Below are 24,333 nucleotides of genomic sequence, written 5' to 3' on the forward strand. Positions count from 1 at the left end.
AATGGGAGAAGAATCTGAAAAAGAATAGATACATGTATATGTGTAACTGAATCACTGTGCTGTACATCTGAAACTAACACGACATTGTTAATCAACTATATTCCAATATAAAATAAAAAGTTAAAAAAAAAGAGGAAACCCTGCCTGCACTGGTTGTCAAATATTTAAATGTCACTTTTTTTGAATGGAGAATTTTTTTTATTAAAATAGTTGAATATGGGCTTCCCTGGTGGTGCAGTGGTTGAGAATCTGCCTGCCAATGCAGGGGACACGGGCTCGAGCCCCGGTCTGGGAGGATCCCACATGCCGCGGAGCAACTGGGCCCGTGAGCCACAGTTACTGAGCCTGTGTGTCTGGAGCCTGTGCTCCGCAACAGGAGGGGCCGCGATAGTGAGAGGCCCGCGCACCGCGATGAAGAGTAGCCCCCGCTTGCCACAACTGGAGAAAGCCCTCGCACAGAAACGAAGAGCCAACACAGCCAAAAATAAAAATAAAATAAATTAATTTAAAAAAAAAAGTGAGAACTGCTGTCTCCATTAAAAAAAAAAAAGTTGAATATTTCCATACTTGGTTGAGGATTTGGTACGATGGATGAAGATTGGAGGGCCAGACACTGTTCTAGGCTCTGTTCCACACCATTCCCTCATCATCAGTGCTGGGCCCTGGGTTTAACTATTTTTATCTGTAATATATGAAAGACCAAGAGCGATCTCAGAGTTTTGTCAAAGCCACGTGGCTAGAATATGGCTGAGTCAAGCCCGGGGCACTCTGACTTCACACCACACTATACTGCACACCAGAACTTTGGGCCACAGGGTAGGATGTGCTCTTGACTGCCAGCAGCCATCATGTGACAGATATCTTCTCAAAGGTCACCATACGTAGTAGTTCCTTGGGTACATTATCCTGTAATTTGAAACTCTCAGCTCTAGGAAGCACAGAAACTGCAGAAGAAATCAATCATTCAAGTCTAATTATTCAGTACTTAAATAAAATAGATAACCATGACATAAGCAGGTATGTACTTTACAGGTAAAATACTCTCAAGAAAGGTATGTCCAAAGATGTCTCTATGTGTCATTTAAAGTTAGACGGTTTTTAAAAATTTAGCAGCTATGGTTACAGTGTCACCACAATGTTTTTCAACAAATATGCTAGAACTGACACTTCAAGTGTCATATTATGGTGCAAACATACCTGGAGATGGCTGAATAAAAATGCCTAATGTGAACAGGGTGTTTCCTAGACTTCAGAGCACTCTGATTGGATTTCCCTGACTATCCTGAGATGATAACATCAAAATCCCGATGACTGTTGGTGAGGAAACTGAGGCTCAGAAGCATGAGTTTACTTCTCCAAAGTCACAGAGTTCACAGCTCCAGACCTCAAAATGCAGTCATCTTATCTAGGGCCCCCGTCATCGCATGACTCCAGGGACATGGCCGTTCTTAACAGAGTTTTTAAAATTTAATTTTTGAAATTGTATTCAGAACTAAACTTCCTCAAAAAAAAAAACACCCTAATTTTTAAACTGTAGCTCACTTTGAATCAAAACAGTCATGTATTTGATTTGGTTATCTACTGTTTTTATTGAAGTATGGTTAATTTACAATGCTGTGTTAATTTCAGCTGTACAGCAAAGTTATACGCACACACACATGCACACACATGTATATATAAATTCTTTTTCAGATTCTTTTCTATTATAGGTTATGACAAGGTATCAAGTACAGTTCTCCGTACTATACAGTAGGACCTTGTTGTTTATCTATTTTATATACAGTTGTGTGCATCTGTTAATCCCAAACTCCTAATCTATCCCTCCCCCGTTTCCCCTTTGGTAACCGTAAATTTATTTTCTATGTCTGTGGGTTGATCTCTGTTTTGTATATAAGTTCATTTGTATCTTTTTAAGATTCCACATATAAGTGATATCGTATGATACTTGTCTTTCTCTGACTGGCTTACTTCACTTAGTATCATAATCTCTAGATCCATCCATGTTGCTGCAAATGGCATTATTTCATTTTCATTCCTTTTTATGGCTGAGTAATATTCCATTGTGTGTATATATATATATATATATATATATATATGTGTATATATATATATATATATATATACACATATATATATATATATATATACATATATACATATACACACACACACACACACCCCACATCTTTATCCATTCATCTGTCAATGCACGTTTAGGTTGCTTCCACGTCTTGGCTATTGTAAATAGTGCTGCTATGAGCATTGGGGTGTGTGTATATTTTCTTGATTATATATTTTAATAGAAAAAATTCCTGTAGCAATTGTTTTTGCCTTCTGACTTTGGCCCTGTATCCTTTTTCTCCCCTCCCAGACTGTAAATTTATGAGGGCAGGGACTCTATAACCCCTTTACTTCTCCTACAGAACCTTACACAGTGTCTCCTTTGGATGGAGTAGGAGTGAAATAAACTTTTGTTGGATGGCAACTTCAGGTGAAGACGTTAGGTTTGTAATCGTTTGCTAGAACTGGCATAACAAAGTATCACAATTCGAGTGGTTAAACAGCATAAATTTTTTATCTCTCATTTCTGGAGGCTGGAGGTCTGGGATTCAGGTGTTAGCAAGATTGCTTCCTTCTGAGAACTGTGAAAAAGGATCAGTCCCACGCCTGTTGCCTAGCTTCTGGTAGTTTGTTGGCAATGTTGGGCATCCCTTGACTCGTAGAAGCGTCAGCCAGATCTCTGCCTTTATCCTCACACTGTGTTCTCCCTGACTGTGTGCCTCTGTCTACGTTTCCTCTACGAGTATAAAATCAGGACACCAGTCATATTAGATTAGAGGCTGTGTTCATCATGTTTTTGGTTTTTTTCTTTCTTTCTTTTCTGTATTTTATGATGACATCTTGGGCCATTGCTAACCCTGGAGAGAAAACCCCCCTCCACCCCTCTCCCCACATACACCCAGGGTTAGAGGTACTATTCCTCTGCCCCAGTACATCCCAGTGGCAGGCATCGTACAACTAGGGGCAGCTTCTAGACCCCAGAGCCCGCTACAATATTCAAACTAGTCAATCCCCAACTTGGTCATCCTGTTGCCCCTGCCTTGGCGGCTCCTTCCCACCAAACCACAATAAAGCCTCTACCCATGATTCCTGTGCGCTCTGTCTGCCTCCTGGCTGACCCAGTGCTTCTCCTTGGGGCTCCATGTGGTGTGCTGTACCTCCTGTGCTGTGAGTAGAAACTTCTTCCTGTGTGACCGTCGTCCTCTGATTGGTTGACATCAAATCTCATCTACAGTAGTTAAGAGGCTCACTCTATTCCAGGGTGACTTCATCTTAACTCATTACCTCTGCAATGACCCTATTCCAAACAAGGTCACACGCCATGGTCCTGAGAGTTAGGATGTCAACATAGGAATGCTGGGGACACAACTCAGTTCATAATAGAGGCCAGTTGCACATACTTATTTGTAGATTTTTGTGTTAAAAAATTCTGAAAACTTCCTAACATATAACATTTGAGAGTATATCATGTTATGGCAAATATATAGAGTATGAATTGGGGAGAAAAATCCAGGACTGGAAAAAATGAGAGTAGCCTAAACATGGCAGAGAGCTGGAGAGATGACTGAAAGCCAGTTTCTATGCAGATGTTGAAGAATTTCTAATGATACTACCTGCGCAATATTTGGTGCATTTTCTCCACCTAATTTCACAATCTCTGCTCTCGTTTGCAGAGAGTGGGGTGTACTCTTTTACAGAATATCGCAAATAGCTCTCTACCTGGTCTCTCCTGCTCTTTCAAATGCATTGTCTTTTAATGTTTGTCTTTCACTTTTAGATTAATACCCAAGGTTTAAGCTAATTCTAGCTGCTTCGACAGATACATAGTAAAATCAAAGCGGTTTCAACAAAACAGAAGTTTAATTCTTATTTATGAGAATTCAAGATAGATGCTTCTACGTGGCAGGTGCTTCTCTTCCCTGTGAACATTTTGTGGCTCACCCCTCTTCAAATAGGGCTTCCAGATTAGCCACAGAAGGCAAAAGAGAGTGAAGCATCAGGTCTGGGAGGCATTTATGGGCCATCCGTCCTGGATTTGCTGTAGGTCGCTTCCAATCGTTCTTCACTGGCCAGACCTTAGTCACCTGACCACATGGAACTGTGAGGGAGGCTGGGGAATGCCCACCACCTGTTGCCTTGAAGAAGAACAGGGGTGGTGAGCTGCAAGCCATGTCTGCTGCGTTATACTCAGTCTTTTCCATGATACAGTCCAGTCTACTTTCCCATCTCCCACTGCACACTCATCCCCTTTGTGAACCTTAAGCTCCAGTGAAATACTGTTTATTCTCCACGTATTTTCCTTGTGTTTTCACTTCTGGGTCAATGCTCAAGAGTTCATTCTACCTGAGACCTTTACCTCCTCACTCCTAGGTCTCCATGAAGAATGTGACTTTATCTTTAAAGACCTAGTTTCAGTACCACTGCCATCATGAAATGTCCCCTCTACCTTCCAGGACTTAAGGTGACAGGGCTTTCCCTCTTTTGGAGTCCCATAGCACTTTACCCACAAAGGTAGTGTTGTGGACAAGACAGCTGTGAAAATCTGAGGCAAAAATTATAAACTAAATGAATGTTTATATTCATGGAGCTATGAACATTTTTACCATATTTCGAATCAAATTATCAAATTTGATACCTATAAAAATATTATTTTAATGTAAGAAGAAAATTCTGGCAAAAAGAGAGTAATCAAAGGTTGACTCTACTTGAATATCTAAACTGTTTCGGAAGAAATGGTCTAACTTGAAGGGCTAAGGGGGGTAAGTGAGTTAGAGATAAAGTGAGAAGAGAGAGTCAGTCAGAAGGAATGTATTGATATTTTGCCTGAGACATAGAACACTGCAAGGTCACAGAAGCAGAACTGGCAACCACTCCTTAGCACTGTTCAAAAGAAAGTTCATCTGACCTACAGAGATGTCCAGTTTTCACCTATGGCGGACGTACCCCTAGTTTGATGGATTGGTTCTTAATAGTTGAAAAATCTGACTCAAAAAATCTAATTCCTCTTGCTCTAATTCCATAATAGACAAGCAACTTTTGCTTTATAAATGGCTTCCCATATAAATCTGCCTAAGGATAGGAGAACACTCAGGCCACAAAGATATAAGCATTTGACATTTGGGATTTTAATCAGTCTCTTATGATTTTACTTAACGTATGCTGAGATTTCTTACCTTCGGTATGCTGGTGAGACTGCCTTTCTTACCAAGTACCAGAAGCTGGTCCATGGAAAAATTTGTCTTCTGAAACCTTTGGAGTCATAATGACCTCATAAACAATATTTTCCAACATCAGTGGCCTGAAGCTTCCTTATGGCCTTCATCACTTGCTACCTTGTGTTGTAGTTCGAGAGGTATGGTGAAATGACATTGCCATACTAACTTTGAATGTTGGATCTAAGACTGACTCATTGTGATATCTGTAGTGCATACCCAGTGCTTTGTTAATGACAGGTCGTTAATTAATATTTTTTTCTAATTAGGAGCCAACATGAATGCGAGATACACACAATATTCTACTTCCAGGAGGAAATCATAGCTGGTCATGTGACAACCCAATCACCTTTTGCTTTAGAACAACACACTTTAGCCCATGGAGCACATATGGTCTATGGCTTGTTTTTGCCCTGCCCATGAGCTAAGGATGGTTTTAACATTTTCAAAAGCTTGTAAATCCAAGCAAACAAATAAAAACAAAAAAGAGAGAATATGAAACAGAGACTGTATGTGGCTCACAAAGCCTAAACTATTGACTACCTAGCCTTTTATGGAAAATATTTCCCAACCCCTGTCTTAGATTACCAAGCCAAACTATGACATTACTTTGATTTACCAATTAGAGTGTCAGGTGACTAATTTCCTGTAATTATATCTGTTCCTTGAGAAATGTCCTTTCCATATGAAAGAAGTTTTCTGAAAAGAATGTGATTTGCAAACTTCTGCAGATTAACTTGCATTTTATTCAGCAGAGGCTAAAAAAAAAAAAAAAGATTTTAGTTAGCATGTTACTCACTACCTCCAAATAAATGCAATCTAGCCATTATGTTTAAACAATCTTTCATTGGTTCCAAGTGAACACATTTTATGTTCTTTTCATCCTAGTTAGTGTAATTAATTTCGGTGTGCATCTTACCCTAGTATGTTACAATTACGTATTACTTAGTGATTTATTCTCAGAAAGGCTGTAAATAAGAGAACAATGTAGTGCTTTTAGTTTGAATAGTTCTATACTCACTATAGCTATACTATTAGCTTTGCCCTAATTTTACTTTCATAATTATAAAAAAAAAAGCATTATATATTACTTAACCTGAAGATGAGCTTTTATTTGTCTTTACATTTTTCTCACCTAAATCATCTTTATATTGACATTAGAAATGGCCTTTTTGACTTATTTAAAATAGTCACTCAAAAGGGGAAACATATTAAGGCTGATTTCTTTAATGATGAGGGAATAGAGCCTGACATTTTAGAAATGTATTAGTTCTAAGAAAAGAGAATCTCTTAAGTGAAACATCACTAATGTGTTTCCAAAAGGTCAAGGATTTATTACCTTATAACAGGTGGATCAGAGCCACTTGATCTGGGCTAATCAATTTCTTTTTGTCCTCCAAACTTCTTGGTTTAAAAGTCGTTTCAGGAAGACATAAGCGTATGGGAATGTGGAGAGATGGCATGAAGAGATGGGCGCATAGAAGTTGTGTGTTGGTGTGTCCTTTGTTGGTGTGTCCTTTTGTGGAGCAGAGATTGGTAGATGGCAGAGCAGGGGCTGAGTGGTGGTAGGCAATGGGAGGATGCAGTATTTGGTGGTCCAGACCCTTCTATTCACCTCGTCTTCTTCTTCCCCCGTGTTTTGCTGTCCACTGGGCATAGCTGAGCAAGAGCCTACCAGGCCTTTCTTAAATTTGCAGAAGGAAATAGAGGTTTGTGGAGAAGCAAGTTAGATACAGTGAGGCCAGAAAAATGTTACTTCTCTGTTGCCTCCACGCCTTAGAAAATTACCACTTGTGTGGCTCTAATTACCTCCTGTCTCAAGAGGATTTGCAGGGAAGAGAAAACTGGAGAAGAATGCTGGATGGAACACATTGCTGAGGTTATCTGCTGCCAGAGCCAGGGTTCATTTAGTTGAATTAAAAACATAGTCAATGGAATATTACTCAGCCATAAAAAGAAACGAAATTGAGTTATTTGTAGTGAGGTGGATGGACCTAGAGTCTGTCATACAGAGTGAAGTAAGTCAGAAAGAGAAAAACAAATACCGTATGCTAACACATATATATGGAATCTAACCAAAAAAAAAAAAATAGTCATGAAGACCCTAGGGGCAAGATGGGAATAAAGACGCAGACCTACTAGAGAGTGGACTTGAGGACACGGGGAGGGGGAAGGGTAAGCTGGGACAAAGTGAGAGAGCGGTAGTGTATATATGGACATATATACACCACCAAATGTAAAATAGGTAGCTAGTGGGAAGCAGTCACATAGCACAGGGAGATCAGCTCGGTGCTTTGTGACCAGCTAGAAGGGTGGGATAGGGAGGGTGGGAGGGAGGGAGATGCAAGAGGGAAGAGATATGTAGATATGTGTATATGTATAACTGATTCACTTTTTTATAAAGCAGATGTTAAACACACCATTGTAAAGCAATTATACTCCAATGAAGATGTATGCTCCAAAAAAAAAAAAAAAACATAGTCAAACTAGATTTAGAAAGGAAAAGGGAGATGAAGGAATTTGCAGGAAGTATATAGAGTGATCTCAAAGACTCTGGTACGAGAAATTCTGTCAGGTCTCAAAAAAAAGTATACCTCCAATATATAAGGCATTCAGGAACCACTGGAACCTTTCTTGCCCACTTCCAATCTCTGCCCCACTATCCTCCACCACCCTCCTGTTTTCCTACCCTCTCTCTTGATCTTTCTGCCCCCAGGCAGCATTCTACTTTCTTTGTAGATCTGATTTCTCAGTGTCATGTACAGCAAGAACACACACAGTTGCTCCTACTCTGTATCCCTCCTAGGTCAACCACCCAAATGAAACACGAAGGCTCATCTCAGAATCTAAATTCCAGTCTTGTCTCTGAATCTAAATTCTCCAGTTGCAGAGAATCAGATTGTCCTTGTTTGGGTCAGCTGCCCACCTGTGACACAAATGAACTGCGATCTCTGGGGTGAAGTTACATGACTGATTGACTATGCAAGAGGGTTCAGGAAACCAGATTATCTGAAAAGGTGGGAGGCCAAGATGAGAAGAATGGCCACTGACATTTATGTATTCAGGACATTTATTTGGTTGTCCAGTCATTGTGAACTTTGAGGAATATTCATTCATTCACCAAATGCTTTATTGAGCATCTGATATGTGCTAGAAATATAATGCTGGATAAGATATTGTTCTTTCTTTTCAGGAATTTCTGATCTACTGGGATTGACAAACAACTCTGTAAACACTTTCATTCTGTTTAAATCAGTTCTTCAGCTGGGTAAGCCCAAGATGTTCATAAGAGGAGTTTTGGGGGAACTCAAAGATTTCCTGGAAAAGCAAGTGAGACATAAACCATCTATTAAAAGATGAGTAGAAGTTAGCCAGATGGATAAAGTTGGGGAAAACCGTATCGGGTGCTGTAAAATTCAGGATCTGAGTCCATTTGTTGAAGATCAATCGTCAAAAAGAACAATTTGTGAAAAAGCCAATTCACCAGAAAGTCAATTTTCCAAACTTGACTTGTAGTAACTTGACAACTTTCCAGTAGTAACTTGATTTTTTGCTGGAGTTGTCAAAAATAAATGGAAAAAAAAGGAAGAAGTTTATTATAGGGATACTTAAAATAAATAGTCATGCAAAACAACAAAAAAAATTGCCAGTACACAGAAAAGAAAATGGTTTGCTTATAGTTCATGCTTATATTTTTCCCTCCCAAAACAACTTTATTAGAAAAATATACTAATACCAACAACATAATACCGGATATAGAACAGAGGAATTTAAACCATTAATAATGATATATACACAATGTTTTTACAAAGTATGAATGCCTTCGAAGTGTTGGTAAACTCTAAGAGTTGAATCACCTCCTATTGTATTGACCAGACTCTTTAATTAGCTTCTACTAGTAAGTTTATTTTAGCAGTTTAGTTCATTTATATTTATAGGATGAAACGTGTGGGAGCATTTGTGACCTGTCTCTAAGCTATCTGTTTTGTAACTTTAAGCTTTACAAAGGGAATGTGCCGTATCTGCTCTTCTTTTTGTAACTCTCCCAAGATACATATCGCACAACGCTTTGTTCACAGTGTGCCTTGGGTAAATATTATGGGCTGCCTGAATGGATCTGAGAGGCAGGATGCTTTTATGGCCTGCAGTTCTCCACTGTAGTGCCATTGTCAATGACTCCAGGTGGCCGTATCAAAGACCGAGATGCTTAACATTTATTGTCTCCTAAAGTAGGGATCACGTTGAAATCTGCAAGTGGAACTGTAAACTGGCAACAGACATTACAGAACTGGCAACAGAGCTCCCTGATACCTCATCACCTGATTCTCTAGGAGCCTTTTCAGCTTTAGGGACCATGATTCAACCCTCCTTTTTCCTGGGTTTTGCCAGCTTGTAAATTTTGGAAACTGCTGACCACTTGCCATCTGATGGCTGACAACACCTGTCAGAAAGCTGTCACGCACAAGAGGCAAATTCAAGGCCCTAGAGCCCTCGCTGAAACTCACCTCACCCAGACACAGCTTCCTGGGTGGGACCAGGAGATTATGTGACCATTTTCTGTCATCTCTTTGAAAAGTCCTTCCACCTGTTTCTGACACAACGGAGACATGGCTGAATCTTCCCTAAAGATGCCCTAGCAACTTTTTCCAAAGACCTTTCACAAGGTCCTGTCTTCTGATGCCAGGAACAATATTTCCAATAAAGTCTATTGACAGGCTTTGCCATGAGCTTTCTTATATGTTGTATTTTCAATTAGTTAATCCTTCTATCCTTCTTATATACTAAATAGCATAAAATAAAACTAGGAGAGAAGGTATATCATCAGTCTGAAGTCTTTCTAGATTCCCAGTTTGCTGACTCAAATAGGAAAGAAAGACTTTCTGTGCAAAAGCCATCAATAGAACATTTAGATAAATTTTGTAAAGCCTCATTTAGTATCTCAATTTGTCTAACACACCCACTTTGTTGTTGTTGTTGATTTGTGGGTTTTTGTATATGTTTTTTCTCCAGCTAGCAACTGATTTTCTTTATATTGAAGTTCAAAGGGGAACTGCAGAAATAATTCTATGCTGTCAAAAGTATCAACTTAAGATAATATTTACATTTCCTTTATCAGGATAGGGGATTCACTTTTTTCTTTTTCATATATAAGTAAAGACTTTTTATGTCTAGAAAAGTAGAAAAATAGTATTTGAATGTTATTTAACTTTGAAGAATTAAAACAGGAATGAAGCACATGTGTTTTGTAAGCATCTTCTCTCAGTTGACTTTATCATCTTGCCATGATTGAGACGGAATAAAAAAATGAGTTGACCTCTTTCTATTTCTTCCCTAATCAAACTCCTCCTATGTGAAATCTCCAGGGCTGTGTTCTGTAAGGGTCATGGTGGTCAGGCATGGGTTCTGGAGGTTTCAGCTCCCTCTTTGACAGTGTCTAGTTATGTGATCTTGACCGTTCTATGACCTCCTGGTACACAGTCTCCACCTATAAAATCAGAAAAACGCTAAGACCTATTCCTCAGGGTTTCATTGACGATTAAATGCAGCAGGGCGGGGAAAGTCTTAAAAGCGTTTCTAGTATATAATAAATATCCATTATACTAAATATTTATGGTTACTGTGATTGAGTCTTTTTCCATAAAACCACATTTTATCCTGCTTCCTAATTAAACCATAATTTGTAAATTCTGCCTACACGTCACATACATGCATCTCTTTGGTTAACTATGTATTCATCCTCTTCAGTTCTTGGCCCTGCTGTTAACCATGCCTCATTTAAGTCACAACTCTGGCTTAACTAATGAGAACCAACTGTGTAGCACAGGGAACTCTACTCAGTGCTCTGTGGTGACCTAAATGGGAAGGAAATCTAAAAATGAGGGGATATATGTATATGTATAACTGATTCACTTTGCTGTACAGTGGAAAGTAACACAACATTGTAAAGCAATGTTAAATAAAATTTATAAAATAAAATAAAATTAATAAAATAATAAACTTGTCGTACTTCAGAAAATTTGCTTGACATGCTTGGCTTCAGTTTTCACATCTGAACAGTGAAGATGACAGTAGGACATGGTTTCCAGGATAAGCATAGTCCCTCCCCCATGGGAAGAATGTGGAATGCTAGTTCCCTTCCTTCCCTTTTTCAGTGTCCATTATATGCTTACATAGTAACACTAAACTTGGAGTCAGCGAGTCTCATTCTTTGACTCTACGGAAACTGCCAATGGCCCTTTTGACTGTGAGTATTTCCATACCTAGCATCTTATTCCTTTGAGAGGACAAACGCTCTTGCATTCAGCTGTGCTGTCAGCGTTGTAATTGATGTTGCCTCTTTTAAGTGGGCGCTGAATGAAACATTCAAATCATGTTATTTATAATGTCTGTATTTCCTTCCACGCATTTCCTTAGATGTAAACTGTAATCTACATTGGGCAGACAATTATAGCTCAGTGAGACAAAGGGAAGGAAACGCAGAGGGACGCGGGGGAGGACGTCATGCCGTAAAATGGCAAAAATAATGCGGAGATGGGATTGTGGGATTGTGTCTTTTGTTCGTTTGGTTTTTTCCCCCACAGATCAGAACTAAGAAATTCTGGGATCTTCAGAGAAACATGTGGGATCTGGTCAAGGAAGAGTGATACATGTAATGGTCAATGATCTTGAGATGTGTTGAAGAGCAATAGATGGTGTGGAATTCATAATTTTGCAGATGTTAGAGAAGACAGAGTTAATGAAATTTACAGCAACGGGGAAGTTGCTACTGTGTCTTTCCTTCAATTAATACATAGCCTACGGGCAATGTAGTACATTTTAAAACCATCATTTTCTATTTAAAAGAAATGGTGAAATCGAACTTAAGAAAAGGAAGTTAGTAATGGGGCAATGAAGACTGAGAAAAAGTTATTTGCTGAGTTGTTTGCTTTTATATTAAATGTATGCCTCACTGCTGTGCTTGCCCGCCCTGTACATATTTTAATAATAGCAATACAAGTACGTGGTTATTTGTTTAAATTTTGTGTTAGCATGACATATAAGAGAGAAAAGCAATATAAAGATTCTAAAAGGAGATTTTAAACATGCCAAAGCCATGTTTTTGTTGAGATAAACTCTTTTTTTATTCCCTTGCTTTACAAGTACTTGGAATTCAATAAGATAGCAAAACCTAACTTCTCTCTCATTTTCAGTACCTAGTCCCTGAAAGCTTATTTATACAAACAAGAACTCATCAATTTCCTCCTGAGTGTATAAGACTTAGAACTGTCTTTCACAATAAAGTTAGTACCAGATCATCAGGTATCCTCAAGTTGTCTCTCAGTGAACATCCTTTCACAAATCAGGCTTCATATGTCTCTGCTGCAGGTATCAGTGGTCCCCTCAGCACCACACATTGAGAATACCATTGTCCTCTTCCTTCTAAGCGTGAAACCAGTAGAAGCCCCGTCTCTATCTTTAAACTTAATCTCATCTTTTAAATTTACCAAGTGAACTTGTCAAATCCAAGGTATTAGGAGTTCTTTGTTCATTTTGGTTCTCTTTTCTGTATCATTGCTTAAGTTTTCTCATCTCTTTATTATTCTGTACACAGTTTCTGGCTCTGTTCCCCAGTCTTTTAATCCAGGCTCTTAAAACATTTTACTTTCCTTTACACATTGTGTATAAGTAATTCATGAATACATCCTGTTTTTTTTTTTAATTTTATTTTTTTTTAATTTTTGGCTGCATTGGGCCTTTGTTGCCGCGTGGGCTTTAGTTGTGGCCAGCAGGGGCTACTCTTCGTCGCGGTGCGCGGGCTTCTCATTGCGTTGGCTTCTCTTGTTGCAGAGCGTGGGCTCTAGGTGCGCGGGCTTCAGTAGTTGTGGCACGTGGGCTCAGTAGTTGTGGCTCACGGGCTCTAGAGCACAGGCTCAGTAGTTGTGGTCCACGGGCTTAGTTGCTCCGTGGCATGTGAGATCTTCCTGGACCAGGGCTCGAACCCGTGTCCCCTGCATTGGCAGGCGGATTCTTAACTGCTGAGCCACCAGGGAAGCCCACATCCTTGTTGAAGAGTAACACATACATATAGAGGGTAAAAAGTACAAGAGGATATCCATGTCCGACTATGACAGAATGGTTTGTATCAAGCCAACCCTCTCTTCAAGCACAACTATGAAAATGATGTAAAGTAATAACAGACGGTTCTTTGAAATCTGAACACAGGGCTCGAACCCGTGTCCCCTGCACTGGCAGGCAGATTCTTAACCACTGCGCCACCAGGGAAGCCCATGTCTCCAAATTTTTGCCTTTTTCCAGAGTGTCTTCTAGCTGGAATCACACAGTATGTAGCCCTCTCAGTTTGGCTGTTTTCACTTAATGCGCATCGAAGTTTCCTCCACGTATTTTCATGGATTGATAGCTCTTCTCTTTTTAGCGCTGAATAATATTCTGTTGTCTGGTTGTAGCACCATTTATTTACCCATTCACCTACTGAAGGACATCTTGGTTGCTTCCAAGTTTTGGAAATTATGAGTAAAGCTGCTGTAGACATCTGTGTGCAGATTTTTGTGTGGATGTAAGTTTTCAGCTCCTTTGGGTAGATACCAAGGAGCTTGATTGTTGGATTATATGGTAAGAGTGTGTTTAATCTTGTGAAACAAAACAAAACAACTGTCAAATGATCTTTCAGAGGGGCTGGACCATGTTGCATTCCTACCAGCAATGAATGACAGTTCCTGTTGCTCCACACCAGCATTTGGTGTCGTCAGTGTTCTAGATTCTGGCCAATCTAATAGATAGATAGTAATGTCTCATTGTTTGAATCTGTGTTTGCTTGATGACATTGATGTGGAGCTTCCTTTCATATGCTTATTTGTCATCTGCCTGTCTTCTTTGGTGAGGTGTCTGTTAAAGCCTTTGGACCATTTTAATCAGATTGTGTTCTTAATTTGGGGTTTTAAGAGTTGTGTGTGTGGATATGTGTGTCTGTCTGTGTGTGTGTGTGTGTATTTCTTTTTCATTACTTTTATTTATTTTAGCAGTAAGTGAAGGACTGTATATAAACAGTGGGGTTATTGGCAATGATCAGCATTAGTAGTCAGGCTTATCATTCAGAAGAGGATATTGTGTTTCCGTATACTTTGGATAACAGTCTTTTCTCAGAAACATCTCTTGCAAATATTTGATACCAGTCTGTGGCTTGTTTTTTCATTCTCTTGACTTGTCTTTCACAGAACAGTATTTTTTAATTTTAATGAAGTCTTGCTTATCAATTATTTCTTTCATAAATTGTGCCTTTGGTGTGGTAGCTAAAAATCATAAAGCGATTTTCATGTATGTGGGTTTGATGGGGTGGCAGAGAGAAGCCTTCTTTTCCAGTTTTTTTGGCAAGTGGCCCTTCTGACTCTCTTATTTATGGGTGTACAGTGTGGTAAACTTTTCTCCTTCTTGTGGTTGAAGAAAGCTCTTTTCTTCAGCACCTTTTGTCCTGTTTCAGCACCTGGGACACACTCTGTATGTGAAAGTTCCTCCAGGAGAATGGCACATTATTGTTGATCTTCTTGTTTACTAAGGCTAATCTGTCTTCATATCTTCAGTTTTATCTGTGGATCAGTATTTCTAAGATAATGGAGAGGAAACTGTAGCTCCATTAAATAACTACCCTGGGAACCAAGTAAGAAGAAACCGCCCATCTGTACGGAGGGAGGAGGAGGAAGGCACTGACGTTGGGCTATCAGGAAGCTGCTGTACCAGCAGGTGTGGGGTCAGCCGCGAAACTGGAGGGGAAGCCTTGGTATGTCCCTTGTCCTGCCGAGGCTGCAGTGTGAGTGGAATGAGCATAAAAATGGGATAAAAGTCCTCTGCGTTCCACCTGTTCATCCCTCCCTTGCTGTCATGGTGTCTTTATTTGTTATAATGCCTGACACCCTCAGGGAGTGACCTGGCTGGCAGCAGGGGGGGGGGTCAGTTCCCACTTTCCCACGCCCACGACCCCAGCCGGTGACTGCGGGGTGACCTTCCACAGATGGGAACCTCTGCTGGGCACACGGATCAGGGACCAGTGAGAGTCCCAGAACATGCGGGGGCCTTGGGAGCCCAGAGCAGGGATGGCCCCCAGCAGCAACGCCCGCCCCCTCCCCCCCGCCCAAAACGCACAGAGCATGCGCCCGGCCTGGCCCTGCCGGCACCGGGGTGGAGGGAAGACTGCAGTCCTTTCCTGCCCACATGGTCCAGCAGTGGCTGCTCTTGGCAAGGGGTGGTGACGGCTGCAGGGCGGGGTCAGGGAGGGAAGTTGGGGAGGGCCTGGGACACCAGAGAGAGGGGAGTGGGCAGCCAGGCGCCGTCCTGGGGAGGTGGAGGGGGGACACAAGGGTGGTGCCTAAGGTGAAGAGCTAAGCCCCAGACATGGGCTTTGTTATCATTTTCTATTCATTTCACTAGAAAAATTAAGGAAAAATAGGATACCTAACGCTGACAGGGGTTCAATGAAACTGACATTCTCACACGTTCACTGTAGTGCAAAAATGGGTATAATCATTTTGAAAGCCAGTTAACAATGTCGGTGACAAAAACTAAGTTGCTCATAATCTTTGCAACAATACTTACATCTTTGAGCCTCTGATTTAAGGAGATTGTTCAGAAGGTATCGCTATAAAAAGAAAGAAACAAAGTAAATGCACAGAGATTTTTATCCTGGACTTATTTAGAAAAGTGAAAAAATTGAAAGAGCCTAAATACGTAACAGAATATTGCACTTATTCTCAAAGTTCCGTGGAACCCTCGTGCAAAAGCTTCATGATAAAAGGGTCAAATAAATTAGGAAAATCCTGCATAGTATATTCCTAATTTATAAAATCACAATAAAAATCTCTATATTAAGGATTCTAAGATGTCTGTCCTGCAGGAAAGAATTCTGCCTAACTTTATTTAACCGAGATTTTTTCCAATTAACTTGCTTTTAGATCACATGTTTCCCATGTAGTATCTGTTAATATCTTACATAATGAATTTTAGTAAAATAAGTGTTAGAATAGTTGTGTTAAGATTTTAATGTTTTCCTCTGTTTCAAAATTGGTATGACTGTATTGCTTTATAATAGAAGAATACATAAGAAAAATGACTAAGCTCAAATTAATACCCGTAAAAAGTTCATAATCTATTGGAGAGAGAAAGGCATTTCTAATTAATAAAGGCTGTATTGTGAAAGGGTTACGTTAGCCCTATGAATGAACTTCTAAGTGAACACAATGATGGGAAAATTAATTCTGCCTGGGTGGAAGAGTCGGAAGAAGGCATTAAGTAAAGTAAAGGGCTTCCTCAAACTGGTTGAGATACAAACTATACATAAGGAATCATTATTAATTTTCTCACAATTTAAATCTAAGTTGTGGTAACTACTAATTTCCTGTGAGGATAGAGTGATATCAACAATTTCTCCTTCTTTACCTGAGATTAAACCCTCTTTAGATAAATGGAAATATGAAGTATAGAGTCATACTGAAAAAAACTTAGGCCTTGGTGTTAAGTAGAGCTGTGTCTAAAACCCGGTTTTGTTTCTTGGTCAACATACTTAAGGACTCAGTTGTGATTTGATCATAATAATAACAACCTAGCAGATTTGTTACAGGATTAGAGAGAACCATTAAGTCTTTGACAAGGTGCCCAATTCATTAGAGGTGTCACTGAACAGTAGCTATTACCAGCACCATCATTATCAACAGCCCTATTAATACTCTTTAACTTGCAAGTGACCTAAAACCAAATCAAGTACCAGAGCAAGAAAAATAATAGCAAATTTGACACTTAGAAATGGGAAGGTTCTGAGTGGAAGGAAAAGTTAAGTAAAGCAGGGCTCAAGGTTGAATTCTGCTAGAATTTTCTCTCCCTTTCTGCTTCTCATTTCTTCATGACTGACTCTACTGATCTTCAGTATTAGTTATCAATCTCTATGCAACAGGTTATTCCAAAGCTTAGCAGCATGAGACAGTAAACATTTATTATTGCACATATTTTCTGTAGGTTTGGAATTCAGAAGCAACTTAGCTGTTTGATTCTGGCTCAGGGTTTCTCATGAGGCTGCAGTCAAGATGTTGGCCATGACATAGGCCAGCTCTTGACAGCCACTGGGACTGGAGGATCCACTTAAAAGGTGGTTCACACACGTGGCTGATGTGCTGGGGCTGGCTCTTGTCAGGAGGCCTCAGTTCCTTATCATGGGTACCTCTTCCAAAGGCTGCTTGAGAGTCCTCACAGTGGGACAGCAGGTTTCCCTCCAAATAGATGAGCCATTGTAGTTTTGCTCTGCATTTCTTTGATAATTAGTTAATTCAAAAAGATACGTGCACCCCAGTGTTCATTGTGGCACTATTTACAATAGCCAGGATGTGAAAGCAACCTAAATGTCCATTGATGGATGAGTGGGTAAAGAAGATGTGGTGTATATACACAATGGAATGTTAGCCATAAAAAAGAATGAAATAATGTCACTTGCAGCGACATGGATGGACCTAGAGATTGTCATACTGAGTGAATTAGGTCAGACAGAGAAAGACAAATATTGTATGCTATCGCTTATGTGTGGAACCTAAAAAAATGGTACAAATGAACCTATTTACAAAACAGAAATAGAGTCACAGGTGTAGAAAACCAACTCATGGTGACCAAAGGGGAAGGCGGGGGGTGGGGGGATAAATTGGCAGATTGGGATTGGCATATAGGTAACTAATAAGATCCTACTGTATAGCACAGGGAGCTCTACTCAATACTCTGTAATGACCTATATGGGAAAAGAATCTAAAAAAAGAGTGGATATATGTACATGTATAACTGGTTCACTTTGCTGTACACCTGAAACTAACACAATATTGTAAATCAACTATACTCCAATAAAAATTAATTAAAAAAAAAAAACAAATAGATGATCCAAGAGGGTGCAAGGCAGAAGCCTTATGATCTCACCTCAGGAGTGACACACCATCATTACCGCAATATTTCTTTTTTTGTGAAATATGTTAGCCTTACTTGTTGTGTAGGGGGACTCCCCAACAGCATGAATACCAAGAGGGGAGGGTTATTGGGGACCATCTTGGAATCTGCCTAGCACAGCTTCATTTTCTTCATTTTATCAAAGGATTTCTTCACTGGGGGATGGGGTAATGCTATTGACAGCCAACTCTAGCATCACAGCTTGCACACTAGGATGAAGGAAGTACCTCTCTGTATCTGAACATCAAAGCTCACAGACGGTCTCTGATTGGCCCAGTGTTGGGTCATATGTCCTTCGGTGAAAGAAGTCACCATGATTGGTTATTCCTGGGGTCATGCTCCTAACCCTGAGGTCGGGGCAGGGGTCTATGGTTGATAACATCACTTGAATCACATAAGTGGAGGGAGGAGAGGAATGAGATCCAGCTTCTTAGGGTAGCAGGGAAAAAATTACATCTTCTTTTTCATTATCATCCTACCGATGTCCATATGGGAGAGAATTCTATATGGGAAGAATCTTCCTTTGTTAAATGGATCTGGACATTACCACTGATTTTTTATAGGGTACTTCAGGGTAATTCTGTAAGCATTAGCAGTAAGATGTTGATATATTTTTTTTCTTGTGTTTCTCATAAAGTATACTTTTTAGAAGCCTTGCATTACTAATGCCTGGGTCATTTTACTACTTCCCTGAAATATTTTAAGTACTAGTTTTTATTTTAATCATATTTCTTTAGACTGTGCATCAAAAACATTTATTCATTAATTACTGTTTTACAAGTACTACACATTTTATTAGTCTCTGATTTTTTGGAAAATGATTCTTTTTATCAGCTTAAAGGCTTAATAAACAATAGAGAGCTGTATAAAAACATAATGCTCATATTCTACCATAATATTCTCCAGCTCTAGGAGACAAATATGCTCAAGGGGCACCTTTAAGTGATTATGTTAGGCAAAATAGTCCTAAAAAGTCAATATAATAACACTATTTAAAAATATACTTAATCAGGCCAATAATAATCATCTAACCCAATTAACAGTATAGAAAGCAGTTTCTGCTTTGCATTTCCTATGTTTATAAAGAAAAAAGAGAACACTGCACGTAATTATCTATGGTAAATCAACAGTTGAAATAATAAATACTGCCAATTTCATTAAAATTGGGCTTATTTCTTAGAGATGAATCACAAGCGTCTTGTAATCGGAGGAAAAAACTTGTTTGAATATGAATTTTAGGTATTTTTCAAGCATTTTAAAGTAAATTTTAGAATTTCACAGAACGTCCTTTGTAAATAGTAATTGTAAAGTGGTAGGTCACGCTATTGTTATTTTAAATTAGCTTAAATGACACCCAAATTACAAGATTACAAAATGGAAAGCTATCTCTGTGGAGAGAAAAAAGTGCATATCTGTATCATATTTCTTATTTTGTATGGATGTTTGTGTTAAAGGCTTACAACTCATGGAGAAATCATAGAGAAGCATAAGGTAATTGGTAGAGATCAGTTTTACATATATATAAATATATATATATATATATATATATAAAAACATTAAATTTTACCTCAATACCAAGTTCCTCCAGCTAGTTCTAGTGGGCTTGTTTCACACTGCTATGGTACTGTTTATGTAACCTCGACCCCTTAGAGCTCGGGATATTAGCAGTTGCTTCCTGAACTTATAGCTGCTAGGTGTTAGGCTTAGTGACCACAGCAAAACCCTTAACACATATAGTTGGACAAATTCCGTCTTGATACTTCAAAAAGAACTTTTCACTTCTTTAAAACAAAATCAAGGTTACCAACATATGAATTAAAAAAGAAGTTAATAGCAGAGAAGAACTGTGCTCAAAAAATCAATTTGCTCTACCTGGTAAATGCAGCTACCATCACAGAAGGCACAAGTCAGAATAAAATTAACACATGCTGAGGGTTCTGAGCCCAGGGGATATGGGCTGTTTTGCAGACAGAATGTCAGTCTGAGCTTGAAATGTCCCATCTTGTAGATATACTTTTTCAACTTTGACTGTATTTGAATATTATTAATATATTTGCCCACAAGTAATTGTTTTAGAAATTACTCCTCAGCAGCAATATAAAATCTCAAACTGTGGTGGTAACACTCACCAAGAATACTGTTTTTATTGCTTCATTACCTCCATTGGGCCATTTTTTATCGTTGAATTTAATGGGTAAGTGTTCATTTTCCAAACAATGCAAACACATCAGGGCAAAAGTGTGTTAGAATTAGTAAAGAATAACAGATGGCGTATGGGGGATAGCATATAGATAGTTCTGCAAGTAGAGCTCACTTTCTAGGATATCCTAATGTCATTTGGAAGACAGTGTTTGTGCTTGGTGAACAACAGGGCACTTTCCCTAGGACATAAGACAATGTAGAATCATCCACTCAGGTCCCCTGTTTGCCTATTAACTGCTGCTTTTGTAAATGCCACAGGCAACAACTTCGAGCTATTTAACTTTGTCTTATTATCATCACCTAAAGAGAGACACAGAAGCCAAGTCTAAAAATGTAAAATTTCTGATGGTGAGGAGGAGGAAGATAAAGACTTGTATTCCTGTGATGCCTTTCTCCACATAATGTGAATCAGTTTTCTAAAGCAAATCTACAAACCCATCCAAATCTGTCCAATATTATCACAACTCCCTCCCTCCCTTTCTCCCTTCCTCTTTTGGGTCCCCCTGTTCCTGATTCAAATCTCCCCTCAGTTTTAATTGCCCCCCCCCCCTTTTTATTGAAGTGTAGTTGATTTACAATGTTGTGTTAGTTTCTGGTGTACAGCAAAGTGCTTATATATATTTATATATATATAAAAGAATATATAAATATAAGAATATATGTATATTCTTTTTCAGATTCTTTTCCATTATAGATTATTATAAGATATCGAATATAGTTCCCTGTACTATACAGTAGGTCTTTGTTGTTTATCTATTTTATATATAGTAGTGTGTATATTGTTAATCCCAACTCCTAATTCATCCTGTTCTTTCCCCTTTGGTAACCATAAGTTTGTTTTCTATGTCTGTGAGTCTGTTTCTATTTTGTAAATAATTTCACTTGTACTATTTTTTAGATTCCACATATAAGTGATATCATGTGATATTCGTCTTTCTCTGATTTACATCTCTTAGTATGATAATCTCTAGGTCCATTCATGTTGATGCAAATGGATTATTCCATTATTTTTTATGGCTGAGTAGTATTCTATTGTATGCATATACCGCATCTTCTTTATCCATTTATCTGTTGAGGGGCACTTTTGTATAATTTCCCTCTTTAAACAAAGTTTGAATATTGTGAATTGACACTGATCTAATAAATTGTGTTATTTAGAATATCTAAATATTCCTCATGAGAGCAAATTTGTTCCCTCTTACTTCATTACTAACTCCATTCTCCCTACAAAATGAATTAAATTAAAAATCTGTGTAGAGTTTAAAAAGTATGCATAGGTGTGTGTGTGTGTGTGTGTGTGTGTGTGTGTGTCAGTGTGCATTTAAAAAGAGAGAGAAGGGGAGAGAGAAATTATTCACTGCAGGAGAGCTTTCATATTTAAAAAATTGATTTTTGTAAATTAATTATAGTCTTCAATAGTTCTAAACCACCCCAAGAGCTCCATTAGTTAGAATGAGCTTGAGAAATAGATATGTATTACCAGTTAATTGAAAAACATATGATGTTGATTAGTGCTTAGCTATCTTATTTTAATAGATCTCAATTAAATAAATGACTGCAGTGCTTCCGGACTACAAGACGACAGTTTAAGTTTGCTGCTAGAAAAAGGTACTGAGCCAAGAAATGAAGAAATTTCAGGAAAAAAATGACCATATACTTTCTTAAGAATTTACACATGCATTTTCATATGTGAGGGGATTTTAGATTGTAGAATCTCCTCGTTGGTTACAATCTAGATTGTAGATATCCTTAGACTGATTCTAGAGCCAGGACCTGAGTTCAAAATCCAGCTATGCCTCAATTTCTTCATCTGTAAATTTGGGTTAATTATAGGATCTACCTCATTGGTGATATTTTGAGGATTAAGTGAATGAATATTTGTAAACTGTTTCAGCAGTGTATGGCACTTAGTAAATACTAAGTGCTTCAAAATTATTAGTTTTTTAAAAAATCAAACCAAAACCCCTGACATTTTCATTAGTGTTATTCATTTAAAAAAATATTAATTGTGAACACATTTCAAATATGGTATTGTTGCCAATTACTCTGGACCCTTGTTATGAACAAAACTATTTTATAGATATGGGGGTGTAGTCCATCCAGTAAGAGCAAGAAATGAAGAGAGATTCCAGGATTTCAGCACGAACTTACTACCCAGGATCAAAAACATATCAAGTTTCTATGATTAGATTATTCTGCCCTTGCAGACACATCTTCCCATATAAGCAAAGCCAGATCAAAATCGAAAGGTTGCTTGGTGGTCTTCTCATTAGAACAGGGAGAGTTGAATGAACCAAGAGTTTTAGGATATCAGGACATTGAAGCCTGCAACATCTCTGTCACCAGAGATGGTCATACCAACATCCCCTGGACAGTGTTTTAATAAATCCAAGTCACACCGCTTAGCAGATCCTTTCTCGTGCTTTCCTGGTTGACCAATCCCTTGAAGTCAATATTTTTTCATAATCTGGATGCCTTTGTTCAAGCCACTTCAAGTTTCCTCTGAACTTTTGTTGGCTTGGGAGCATTCTTTCTCTCCATTGTAATTTTGCAAAGCTCTTCTCTGACCCACTATTTATTTATTTCAAAGCTTAAATCTTCAGAGCCTTTTCTTATTTTCAAGTTCCTAAAAAATCATTCTCACTTTCTAATGCTTATTTAACATTGAGTAAGCAATTAAGCAATAGGAATGTAAAACCTAATTGAATTTTGAAATATTTAAAAGAATGTGACTGTTTGACCAGAGAAGTCTCAAGTTATGCCTATTTCCAATTTAGCAAAATATTATTATTAAAAGCTGCATTAAAATAAGCCAGCAGGAGTTAGCAACTAATATACTCTTTTATGCCAATTTCTACCATTGTCCTGCCTTTATGCAATAGAGTTTGTTCTCAAAAGATGATCAGCAATAACTTGCTTTCCTGGACGGATTTCAGACACAGCATAACCAACGTCTCCCTTTCCAGTGGGTTTTTCCAGGTGGGACAGGAGTCCTTTATCCAAAAAATGGAGCTCAGTGGTTTGCATCATATTTACATATTTGCGAATTGTTTTGAGAAAAAAAGATAGCTGATATGCATGCTTTCTGCACACGAAATTGTCTAGTTTGCACTAAGCCTGCAATAAAAGTTGTTTAACTGATAAGCATCATTGAGTTAGAAATAAGTATGACACCAAGAATATTCTATCTAAACATTTGTCTACTGTGCCACTGCCTTTGGCTTAAATGTTCTCTTAGTATTCTATTTCTCTCCTTGTTCATTGTTGATCTATACGTCCTTCCCCAAAATTTATGATTTTAAAGTTTCCCCAGCCTTTTCCATTTTCATCCCTGGCACTTTGGATCAGAAAAAGTAGATCACTCTCTCATCTGGTAAATTAATAGATGTAATGAACTGAAGTTGACAGTAAATAATAATGAGTGTACTGATTTCAGAATTTCTGGAAGGAAAGACATGTTTTTAAAAACATTTTTAATTTAAATATACCTCAAAAATTAGAATAAAGCTGGATAAAAGAAAGGTTTTTTCTTTCTTTCTTTTTTTAAAATAGCCACATAGCAGTGCCATGAGTGTTAAAATTGGAGATATATGGAATCACAAATCTATAAAATCTTGGAGTGTGAAGGGATTTCATGGCAATCTGGTGAACTTTCACATTTTTGGTTCTTGGGCCATCAAGGCTTTGCTTGAGTAGTTCAATGCTGAGAGTTTAATCCTGAGATGTGTCAATAAAATGCAACAGCCTTATCAATTAATACACACATTGCTGAAAATTTGAGATCTGGCATCATTTTAGAGGAAAATTAAATGAGAACATGTCCGTGAAAATGGTTTATCAACCTTTAAAATCCAAACAAATATCAGATTTTAAAACTTCTTCTAAGGACAAAACA

Source organism: Eschrichtius robustus, chromosome 6, assembly GCF_028021215.1.
Source record: "Eschrichtius robustus isolate mEscRob2 chromosome 6, mEscRob2.pri, whole genome shotgun sequence".
In the NCBI taxonomy this organism is placed as follows: Eukaryota; Metazoa; Chordata; class Mammalia; order Artiodactyla; family Eschrichtiidae; genus Eschrichtius; species Eschrichtius robustus.